Source organism: Triturus cristatus, chromosome 9, assembly GCF_964204655.1.
Source record: "Triturus cristatus chromosome 9, aTriCri1.1, whole genome shotgun sequence".
Classification (NCBI taxonomy): Eukaryota; Metazoa; Chordata; class Amphibia; order Caudata; family Salamandridae; genus Triturus; species Triturus cristatus.
Window position 1 is genome coordinate 1,227,013,079 of NC_140592.1, and position 12,061 is coordinate 1,227,025,139.

The window sequence follows — 12,061 nt, forward strand, 5'->3', positions numbered from 1 at the left end:
AGGTGTGGGGAATGAAAGGGCTAGCATTGTGTGCTCTGAAACTGTTCTATTTTTGGCATGGAGTCCCAATTCCATTCACTTTTTTCCTTTTTGCGAGGACAAAGATACTTTTCTGCATGCTTATCAAATGCACTGAAAGCATAGATGTTACATGGATTCCCCACTTCCAAGGTCACTGCCTTGGTTTAAAAGCTCATCCTCCACTACTCATGCATCAGACCTCTGAGTGATGAGCATTTAACAGGTATACAAAACAGCGTCAACATCAGTGATATCAAATCTTTTACTGCCCTCCTCTGTGGCCGGCCAACTCGAGGCACACAATACTGGAGGACATGTTATCACAGCCTTTGGAATAGAAATCAGCAATGCCAATGTCCCCACATATGGGTTGTATGAAGAAACTTCAAACACTGACATAAGATGGAATGGATCCTTACCTGTAATCCCAGCTATCTCTCAGGGGAATCACCATTGAAGTCATAAGCACTCAATAGTCCCACCAATGTGCGGGGATCCCGGAGCACTTAATAAATAAATACATATAAATTACAGGCAAGCTAATTGGAAAGGTGTTATTTGACTGTTTAAATCTTTTTCACAAACCCTTTTTAAAAATTGAAAGATGAAGGAAGAGAGGGCAGTTTAGTCCTATAGGATGCCATTATATAAATGTGAAGAGTGTCTGCGCCATTAAGGGCCCAGATTCCACCAGTATCCCATCAAGCCCAGCAGGTGGCAGTTGATTCAGTTCTTTTTGCCGAGACGGTGGCAGAACTAGGTAGGAAAACTGTTGAATAATCGTCTCTGCTACTTCCACTTGACTTCAATGGAGATTCTTCAATTGAGATTCCCATGAGAAAGAACTGGATTGCAGGTAAGAAACCATTCCTCCTCTCTCAGGGGATCTCCATTGATAGTCATAAGCACTGAGTAGAGTAGCAAGCCAACCCCTGCAAACTGCAGTGGAAGGGGAACAGAGAAGATAGAGTGACCAGATTTAAGCAAATACATTTCTCAGGGAGGCTGGTCCTACCTGAGCACATGAGTCCAAACAATAGTGATTGGTAAAAGTGTGAACAGATCTCCCTGTAGCATTTATTTTATGAGGTCCTACACCCACACTCCTCTGGACTCAATGTAGCAAACGCACAAGGGGGGTAGGGGTAGTGCCTCAAGGAAGGGACAATTTGACCCTATTCAAGTGGCGTCAATGATGCGGCCATACATGTCAAGGTAGATCCGTGTGGTCAGATTAAAGTGCCCTCACACACCTGTTGGGTGTCATGCTTCATCACTGGGTGCTCCTCGTCAGGCCGGCGCTGCAGTGCCGGACGGTCCTGTTTGATGCCTAAACTGCCTGGAGGGGCAACTGGCATTTCATCAGGGCCAGAGAATTACCTACTCTATGTAATATGACAGGGGGGCCCACTGGAAGCTATTGGGTACCCACTAAAAATAAAATCATAAATACTGCACCTATATTGATTCAGTGGGGTTGATTCCACCCACATTTCAGGGAAGTCAGACCCCTAAGATATGGTAGAGGTTCACTGCTTAGCTGCATAAAAATGTGATCCTTGTGGGAGCGCTTCCCGACTCCTTCCCTCCTCTACCAACCTGTAGAGCAACCAATATAGCTCCACTGTTCTTAACGCGTCAAGGGAACCATTATCTGATTACAAATTTACTTGGTCTCCTTAGACTCTTTTATCTCACCTTTATATCAATTCACCCATGACCCTATCCCTACCCAACAGGTGTGTGAGGGCACTTTGATCTGACCATGCGGACCCCCCCTGATCTGTATGGCCAGATCATTGACTCCACTTGTATAGGGTCAAATATGCCCTTCCTTGAAGAACTACCACCTCCTGTGCTTTTGCTACATTGAGTCTGGAGGAGTGTGGGTGTAGGACCTTGTAAAATATAGCTCCTCTTCCATTTTTTGATTAACCCCAGATCTCCATGTAGCCTCTTTACAGAACTCAGCGATTGGTATATTCCTCATTAAATCTGCTGTGGCTGCTTTCCCTCGGGTAGAATGAGCTTTGGGTCTACCGGACAGAACCTTATTTACCTTCTAGTAGCACAACAGAATGCAAGACACTATCCATCAGGATATAGACTGTTTGGACATGGCTAAACCTGTACAGACTGGCCCATAGTTTACAAACAAGTGGGCTGATTTGAAGATATCTTTTGTTTTGTCTAGATAAAATTTCAAGCCTCATCTGACACCTAGAGTAGAAGAGGGCTAAAAAAAAAAGAAGGCAAATAAATGGTCTGTGTAATGTGAAAATCCGAAATAACTTTCAGAAAGAATTTTGGATGAGTCTTCATAATCACCTTACTACTATGGAACACTGTGAATGGTTCACAAGAATATAACGCCTGAATATCACTAACACTACACGCTGACATGATAGCTACAAGGAAAGCAACTTTCCAGGGAAGGTGTTGCAATGAGGATTTATGAATGGGCTCAAAAGGGGCATGCATTAGGCATGAAAGGACTATGTTCAACTCTCAGTTAGGGGATGGATGCCGTATTAGAGGGAACACCTTTTTCAGACCCTAAAAGAAGTACTTGATAACAGGAATTATGAAAAAAGAGGTTTGTGAAGGACATTTTCTGTAGGCAGTAATTAACGCCAAATTAACTTTAATAGAAGAGAACTGTAATCCTAATTTGGCCAGATGAAGTAAATATGGAAGAATCACTTCTACTTGACAGCTCGTTGGATCAATGTTCGTGTCAGATCACAAGATATAGAATCTCTTCCATTTAAATGAATAAGCCAGATGTGTTGAAGGGCATTTAGCCTCCTTGCGAATGTTTATGCTTGACCCGTTGCGTGCGTTAGTCGGCCAACGGCCGTCGCGAGCACTACCTCCATAGTGCTGCGCATGTCCGTTGGCCGACGCGGCCCCGCCCACTCTGCTAAATGGCCGCACTGCGGAGGAATTTCCGCCACGGTTAACGAGTTAAAAGCCACTGTTCAAGGTATAAATGTCCATATTGTACTAGCTAAGGGGCCATGCTTCCAAACTCAAAGAGGACAAAGAGGCGAGGCGAGGTTGGGATGAACTATCTGGCCTCTGAACTTTGTAAGAAGATCCGGTCTGCACGAACGCTTCGCATGTGGACGCTCCGACAGTGAAGAGGGTCTGTGAACCACCATTGTCGGGCCACTTCAGAGCTATTAAGATCATTCTGGCCCTTGAGTAAGACAATTTGATGAGGATTGATGGAATCCGGGTGATCGGTGAAAACGTGTAGAGAAATATGCCAGACCAGTCGATCCATAATGCATTTCCCAGAATCTTTGGTTGGAAGTAGCTCAAGGCGCAGTCTAGGCATTTTTTGTTTTCTGGTGGTAAATAAATCTATGTGGAGAATGCCCCACATGCTGAAAATACTTTGCACAACGTCATCGTCGTGAAGAAACCACTCATAGTTTTCCTGTAAAAGTTACTTACATTCTGAAACGCTATATCTGGTAGAGACACAGTCTAGCCACGTATTCCTTAACTTTGAATTTCACCCAAGCGCCAATCTGGATCTGGAGATTTTTCAGCTGTACCTGTGAGCGCCGGGGGGCGGCATCGTATGGCTCCGTAGTGACGTCATCTTCGGATATGATGCCAGTGGAGCCATATAAGTCCCCTCCGGCACGCTGACATCAGTTTTCTACTGTGAAACTTTTCCGCGCCAGAATGCAGAGCCACTACAAGAACTGATTGTGGAAACAGTGTGCCAAAAAGATGTAAAAATCTTTGCAACAACAATAAAAAGAAACCACAAATGGTACGAAAATACCAGACATGGATTTTAGAAAAAAAAAAAAAAACAATAAGATCAGTTTTAACACAGGGCCACAAGAAACTGTGCACCCTAGACAATAACCCATAAGAGGGAAGAGACCATACCCTCTATGAACTAATCCTTAAGTAATGAATGACACAGTAGTAGTTAAACAGATCCTACAACAACAAAACTAACTGCTTGTTTAAGTCACACCAGTACATGATCTATGGATATCTCCAGTGTCAAGGTGTAATGTGTACCAATAAGAAATACATTAAAACTGCTCACTGGCGTAAACACCAGGGTGCAAAAGAAGCATACACATACTTTACCAACCACACCTTTCAAAATAAGGGTGGTGAATGGAACGTTTAAACAACAGCTAAATGCCCAGGCCGAGGAGTTGTTTGAGACCAAACAGATAGATATAGTAATTACTGGCAATAAAGGCCAGCATTGAAAGGGTATAACCCCTATCTAAAAAATCCTTCACAGAGCGGAGAGACCAGTGGGGCATTAAGGAATCTGTGGCTAGACTGTGTCTCTACCAGATATAGCGTTACAGAAGGTAATCAACTTTTACACCTGATAGAGACATCTTGCCATAGATTCCTTAACTTTGAATTAAATACTATAGTTATACCCCACTAGAGGAGGGTCTGTGAACTAATCCCACAAAGGTTCTCAAAGAGAAGTAGACAGAATGGCTGACCAAGTTTATGTGGGATTAGTAAAACAAGATCTGGCTCGTAATAGAAAATATTACTTCTGTTATAGAGATTTATAAATTAAGGCAACCTTACAGGTCCGAGAAAGGTCGATCATTAAAGGAAAAAAAGGAAAAAACCTTTAAGAATCTCCGTCAGAAGACTGACATGAACCTTTAACCCTTAAAAAGATGAGGATATTTCCATCTGAAGCGGGGAGGGGGTGAGGCGCTATCTAGGGGTCCGTAGGTGAGATCTGACAATATTCTGATGTAACAGTGTTATGAGCGTTGACGTCTGATAATGTACCAACAGACTGCATTTGTATAGATATTCCTGTGATTGTGCTCTGCCCTAACTTTAATAATAATAAAAAAAAAATTAAAAAAAGAGGAAGAGTGGCTGGCCATAGGGATCAAACACATGACAGACCTCATATAATCAGTTTTTTTGTTGCCAATAAAGATTCATAAAAAAGAAAGAACCGTCATGTCGAACTCCTAATAGGACCTATTTCCCCAAAGGGAAGATGAACAATACCCCTATGTCCTGATTAATTTGGTATGGATAATCAATCACGGCATTTGTAAAGCGCGCTACTCACCCGGGAGGGTCTCAAGGCGCTGGGGGAGAGGGATGTGTTACTGCTCGAACAGCCAGGTCTTGAGCTGCTTCCTGAAGGTGAGATGGTCTTGGGCTCGCCGCAGGTGGGTGGGGAGGGAGTTCCAAGTCTTGGCTGCCAGGTAGGAGAAGGATCTTCCTCCGGCGGTGGCTCTGCGGATGCGTGGTACGGTGGCGAGGGCGTGGCTGGTCGATCGTAGCTGGCGGGTGGGTGTGTAGAAGGTCATGCGGTCGTTGAGGTACTTGGGGCCCAGGTCGTGGAGAGCCTTGTGTGCGTGGGTGAGGAGTCTGAATGTGATTCTCTTGCTGACGGGGAGCCAGTGCAGGTCTCTCAGGTGTCCGGTGATGTGGCTTTGTCGGGGGATGTCCAGGATGAGTCGTGCGGAGGCGTTCTGGATGCGTTGGAGTCTTTTTTGAAGTTTGGCTGTGTTTCCGGCGTAGAGGGTGTTTCCGTAGTCCAGTCGGCTGGTGACGAGAGCCTGGGTCACGGTCTTCCTGGTTTCTGTGGGGATCCATCTGAAGATCTTGCGGAGCATGCGCAGGGTGTTGAAGCATGATGAGGAAACAGCGTTGACTTGTCTGGTCATCGAGAGGGAGGAGTCCAGGATGAAACCCAGGTTGCGTGCGTGGTCCGTTGGCTTGGGAGCGGTGCCCAGGGCAGGGGGCCACCAGGAGTCGTCCCAGGCAGAGGGTGATGATCCCAGGATGAGGACTTCATCCTGTCAGCGACGTCTTTCATCCCTTCGTGTAGGCTGGCTCTGGCGGTGGCGGGGTCGTTGGAGAGGGAGAGGATCAGTTGGGTGTCGTCGGCATAGGAGATGATGTTGAGGTTGTGTTGGCGTGCGATGGCTGCGAGGGGGCTCATGTAGACATTGAAGAGGGTTGGGCTGAGTGAGGATCCCTGTGGTACGCCGCAGATGACTTCGGTGGCCTCGGATCTGAACGGGGGGAGGCGGACTCTCTGGGTTCTTCCGGCGAGGAACGAGATGATCCACTCCAGTACTTTCTCTTGGATTCCGATGTTGCTGAGGCGCTGCACTAGGGTGCGGTGGCAGACAGTGTCGAACGCCGCAGAGAGGTCCAGGAGGATGAGGGCCGCTGTTTCCCCGTTGTCAATCAGGGCTCTGATGTCGTCGGTGGCTGCGATCAGGGCTGTCTCGGTGCTGTGGTTGGCCCGAAACCCGGACTGCGAGGGGTCGAGGGAACCGTTCGTCTCGAGGAAGGCGGCAAGCTGTCTGTTGACGGTCTTCTCGATGACGTTGGCAGGAAAAGGAAGGAGCGAGATGGGGCGGTAGTTCTTGAGGTCGGTGGGGTCCGCCGATGGTTTCTTCAGGAGGGCGGTAAGCTTGGCGTGCTTCCAGCTCTCCGGGAAGGTGGCGGTGTGGAAGGAGGTGTTGATGATGTCCCGGAGATGGGGTGCGATGATGGCGTCTGCTTTGTTGAAGACGTGGTTTGGGCAGGGGTCGGTTGGTGATCCGGAGTGGATGGAGTTCATCGTGCGGGTGGTGTCTTTGGTGCTGACCGGGGTCCAGTTGCAGAGGGTGGCGGGCGTTGGTTCGGTGGTAGGGTGCGTGGTCTGTGCGTCGAAGCTGTTGTGTATGTCGGCGATCTTGCGGTGGAAGAACGAGGCGAGTGAGTTGCAGAGGTCTTGCGAGGGAGTGATGTCGTTTCCGGCGCTGGGGTTGGAGAACTCTTTGACGATGCTGAAGAGTTCCTTGCTGTCGTGGGCGTTGTTGTCCAGTTGTTCTTTGAGTGCCGTCTTCTTGGTGGCGCGGATCAGCTGATGGTGTTTGCGGGTGGCGCGCTTGAGGGCGGTCCTGTTGTCTGTGGTCTGGTTGAGCCGCCAGGCTTTCTCGAGGGTGCGGCAGTTCTTCTTGGAGTTCTTGAGTTCGTCGGTGAACCAGGGGGTTTTCTTGCTGCCGGGTTTGCTGGGAGGGTTCTTTAGTGGTGCGAGGTCATCGGCGCAGGCGGTCAGCCACTTGGTGAGGTTGCGGTGAGCTGCTCGGCTGTGATCTTGCTCCAGCTCCGGCGGGGAACCTGTTGCGGGTGGTGATGGGTCGTAGTTCTTCTGAAGCTGAAGTGGACGCAGCTGTGGTCGGTCCAGTGGAGTCCGGTGGAGTGGCTGAAGGAGATGTGCTTGCTGGATGAGAAGACGGGGTCAAGCGTGTGGCCGGTGTAGTGGGTGGGGGTGTTCACCAATTGCTTGAGTCCGAGGTTGGCGAGGTTGTCCAGCAGGGCGGTGGTGTTTCTGTCATTGTTGTTCTCCAGGTGGAAGTTGAGGTCCCCTAGGAGGATGTAGTCGACGGAGGGAAGGGCGTGCGGGCTGATGAAGTCTGCGATGTCTTCGCTGAATTGTGTGCGTGGTCCTGGGGGTCTGTAGATGAGGGTGCCTCGGTGAGTGGTCTTGGGGTCGGTGTGTATCTGGAAGTGGAGGTGCTCGGCGGCGGTGAAGGTTTTGTCGGAGTTGGTCGAGATGCGGATGGTGTTCTTGTGAACGATGGGGATGCCTCCTCCCGTCTGGTTGACGCGGTCCCTCCGGGTGATCTTGTATCCGTCCGGGATGGCTATGGCGATGTCGGGTGCTGAGGAGGCGTTCATCCAGGTTTCGGTGAGGAAGGCGACGTCTGGTGCTGTCGCGTCGGGCAGGTTTCAGAGTTCCACGGCGTGTCTGTGGACGGAGCGGGTGTTGAGCAGGATGCACTTGAGGTGGTTGTTGCTGGTGTCTGGTTTGGCGGGGGCGGTGCAGGTCCGGAGGCAGGTGAATCGGCAGGCTTGGCAGGTGAAGGGTCCGTGGGTGCGTTTCGGGGTGGCTCGGTAGCAGGCGGGGTTCCGGACGGCGTTGAGTGCGTTGAGGGTGGTGGGGTCGTAAGTCCGTCGTGTTATAGTTAGCTGGACATTTCACTTGTAAAAAACCAATGAAATTCCCCCGTTATAGTTAGTTCAGCTAACTATAACTCGCGCGCCCGCAATCCACTGCGGATGACGTCACATATTACATCACTCATGACATGGTCAGTGACATCGCTCATGACATCACTGATGACATCTCAAATGACATGCGTATGTGCTCCGTGTGCGCATGCGTATGTGCTCCACGTGCGCATGCGTACGGCGTGCGTGCTCCTTACGCGCGTGCTCCGTACGCGCATGCGTGCGTGCTCCGTGCGCGCATGCGCGTGCTCCATACGCGCATGCGTGCGCGCACAGCAAGTCATTGGTTTATTGTAGTTTCAGTTCCAGAAACTTCCAACACCACACCCACTCCCCTCAGTATTACTTCTGATTCCCTGGGAGAAGGAGCTGAGCAGCTTTTTCAGTACTCCAGTACTTGAGAATGGCAGAGCAGCAGTCATCTTCTGGGAGTGAGCAGGGGACCCTTGTGCCACAGAGACAGAGGAAACAGAAAAACTCTTTTATATGGCAATTTTTCACTTTTCCAGAGGGGCAGAAGAAGGTGAATGCTCCAAAAGTCACCTGCACTATTTGTGGTGGTGTCTTATCAAGAGGAGATCCTAAAAAGAAATACTCTTTTAGTATCTTCACTATGATCAGGTACGTTAGAGATGTACATCCTGTGGCTTATGCTCGAGCTGCTAGAGAAAACCCTCCAGCAGCTCAGCCGAGCACATCCGCAGCAGCTCAGCCGAGCACATCATCGGCAGCTCAGCCGAGCACTTCATCTGCAGCGGCAGCTTCCCCTGCTTCTGTTCCTCTGGATATACACCCTCTGTTTAAGAGGGTGCATATACGGTGCAATGCGTGCAATGCTCTTCTCTCTTATGGGGACACCAGCATTCCCCTAATAGAGAGCAAGATACAGCAGCACACATGCGGCACCCTATAATTTTTGTCATTGTTTTGTTCCTCTGTTTCTCAATTAACACAACGACTCTTTTTAGAGCCACCTAACATCTAAACACTTAAATTTGATTTTTAATTCTATTATTTTTATGATTTTTTTCCGCCGTGCGCGCACCTCGCGACGGTGCGCGCACGGTGCGCGTACCGTGCGCGCACCCCGCGATTTAAAAAAAAAAAAAATAATATTTTTTCACCCTTCATGGTCCTTCAGGGACCCCCTGACAAAAGCTAGGGGGTCAGGAACTCTGTACCCTGCCCCCTTTTCACGTTCTCCACCTTTCTTTTTCACTGTCACACACAAAATGGCGGACAACACTTCCTGATTTTGACCGATTCGAATGTTGACTGACATGTAACCACCAATCAGAATTACGCTCGCGCACGTTATGGTGCGCGCATATAGATATTTATGTACTTTTAACTGCAATTTTCTCAGGAACTACTGAACAGATTGACACCATATATGCAAAAGGCACATCCCTGACCTGAGGACTACCTCTTTGCCAAATTTCAAGTAATTCTGTTCGGCCGTTCGGGCTGTACCTTCGACTAAAGGTCCTATGGGAAAATGCATGGGGAAAACGTGTTTTGGGACCCCCCTTTTTTCTCAGCCCCCGCTTGACGAATCACCCCGAGACTTCCAGGGTAGGAGCTGAGCGGAGCGCGCCATTAGTTTTAAAAATTTCGCGAGGATCCGTCAACCGGCGCCAAAGTTATTCAAAATAGAATTTTCAGATTTCCTATGGAAACACGGTCCTAACTATAACTATCTACTGGCGACCGCCAGTAGATAATATATATATGCACACATATATATATATATATATATATATATATATATATATATATATATACTCTTGTGAGGAAAAACAACTTGCAAACATCCAGTGCCCACACTAAATGTCAGGAGTATGCAGTCACGTGCCTGACAGCATGCATGCCTCGAACATATACTGAAACGTATCACCTGATACTCCTATTGGCCCCTCCATTCACAGAATTCTGCTTCCTAATGAATAGTGCCAAAACGCAGGGACATATAAAACTGCCCACTTTCAGTATCAAAGTTCGAGAGATGGAACAGAATCTTGAGTCCCAATAAACTCAAAATACCAGGGCAAACAAAAAAGAACTCTCCTCGTTTAAAAAAATATTAATAATAAATAAATATGTGAAACACATAAAAGATGTAGAATAAGGTGGGGGAGGGAATGGGGCGGCGCACATAAGGTGCAGTGCAAGATATAAATACAGCCCTGCCAACAACAGTTGCATACGACACCTGTGATACAGGACAGAATAAAGAGCACAGCAACACATATTAACATGTATACTTCATATATTACCATGGTGATAACTTTGAAACAAGTTGGATCAATTGCAAAACTTTGGCTGCCACTATACTACACCACAACGTGGAGCATGAATAGGTATTACCTATATCTGAAGATGCTAATACTACTATAGCAGGCCCTGTTCCTTACTCTAAAGAAAGAACGCACAAGCGAAAAGCATCCAAATAATGCAAATGTACACTCTGAAGTAGAGCAATGTTCCAACTTGCTCAACCTCTTCAAAAACCTGATGCACTCAATACACAAGTAGGAGAGCAAAACCATATTGTCTGGTGTCCACTGGTTTGGAAAAAAACATAGATGCGTGAAAGTGCAACAGAACCCTATGAAAGGTTATCCCAAGAAGAAAATAGAGCTCTTAGGTCATTACAATAGTCCTTAGAAGGACATAATGCCAAACCGAGTAGGACACAGCAGTAGAACAGCGAGATTCAAAGATAAAGGAATACACTAACCATTCTCCACATAGAGAAATTCACATACCCATAAAAGGGGGGGGGGGTATAATCTCTTGAGACTAGCTCTTCAAGGACTCAAGGCTAGCTCTTAATGAGAGAAAATTGAAAATAAAACTAAAGCAGCTACCCAGCTGCAAACACCATCCAAGAATTAAAGACCCAAACCTGGAGACTAATACTCTCATTATGAGTCAAAGCAGTGCTTACCTTCCAACACTACGAGTTCAATGAAGGGCATAAACTTAAGGACCACAGCCGTGGACATCATAAGATAAATAAACAAGATACATTAATACGACTTGATGAAGTTCAATCCCAAAGTGCCAGCCATGAGGTGCTAGACTGTGGAGTCAGCATGGCTATCAAATAAATTGATTCAGTCAAAAGGTAAGTCCTTTAGACTCTCCCGAATATTCTCTGGAAAACTGCTATCAAGCAAACAAGCGTGCCTCCTCAGAGCCACTGATCTAGCCATAGCTCCACCAACGGAATCCGCTGTGTCCATCGCCGACCTGATAGAGAATTTAGCCATTTCACAACCATCCTGTATTAGCTGAAAAGTTAATCTCTAACTTCCTCAGGGAGAGAGGGAAGTAGTCGGTCGACAGAATCCCATAGGGCAAAAGAAGCCCTTCCCAACACATGGGATGTGTTTAACGATCTTAGGGCCGAACTAGAGGAAGCAAGCATATTTCGGCCATACGTCCCCAACCACCAAGACTCCCTGCTTGGTGGAAGCAATGGAGGGGTTTCCAAATTCAGCGAAGCTGAAGCTGTCTGAACAACAAACTCTGTAACCTTAGGGTGTTGACAAAGCCCAACAGGATCATCTGGAGAAGGTCGATGACTGTGTGCAATAGCACACTCAACAGAAACTCCTGACGTTGGCCTTGACCAAGTCCCCAGATGAATGTCGTACAACGACTCTCCAAAAGGAAGTAAAGGCTCAAGCCCAGTTTCTCCTTGATGGAGCAGACCCAATAAGGGATCAGAGGACAGGGACCCCACAGGAAGTTGCAAGTTTAAAATATCAGCAGCCTTTTTAATGACTCCAGCTAAAGCTGCACTAGCTTCTGTCACTATCCCAAGTGGTGAAAGTAAATCATAGGTAGGGGATGATTGTAGACTAATGTCCCCACCGAATGCCAAAGACCCTCCTGCATGAGGCTGGCCAAGAGCACCAAAATGCTCAACTCCACTAGCATCTGTAGACTTTTCCTGCAACACAGGGTAAATGGCAACCAAGTT

At 47.6% G+C, this 12,061-nt stretch overlaps 1 protein-coding gene across 4 annotated transcripts in view; it reads right to left on the reverse strand.

The window, feature by feature from the left end:
• RYR3 (ryanodine receptor 3) overlaps positions 1 to 12,061 on the reverse strand; it is a 2,047,168-nt gene that overhangs the window by 459,767 nt on the left and 1,575,340 nt on the right. The window lies entirely within an intron of this gene.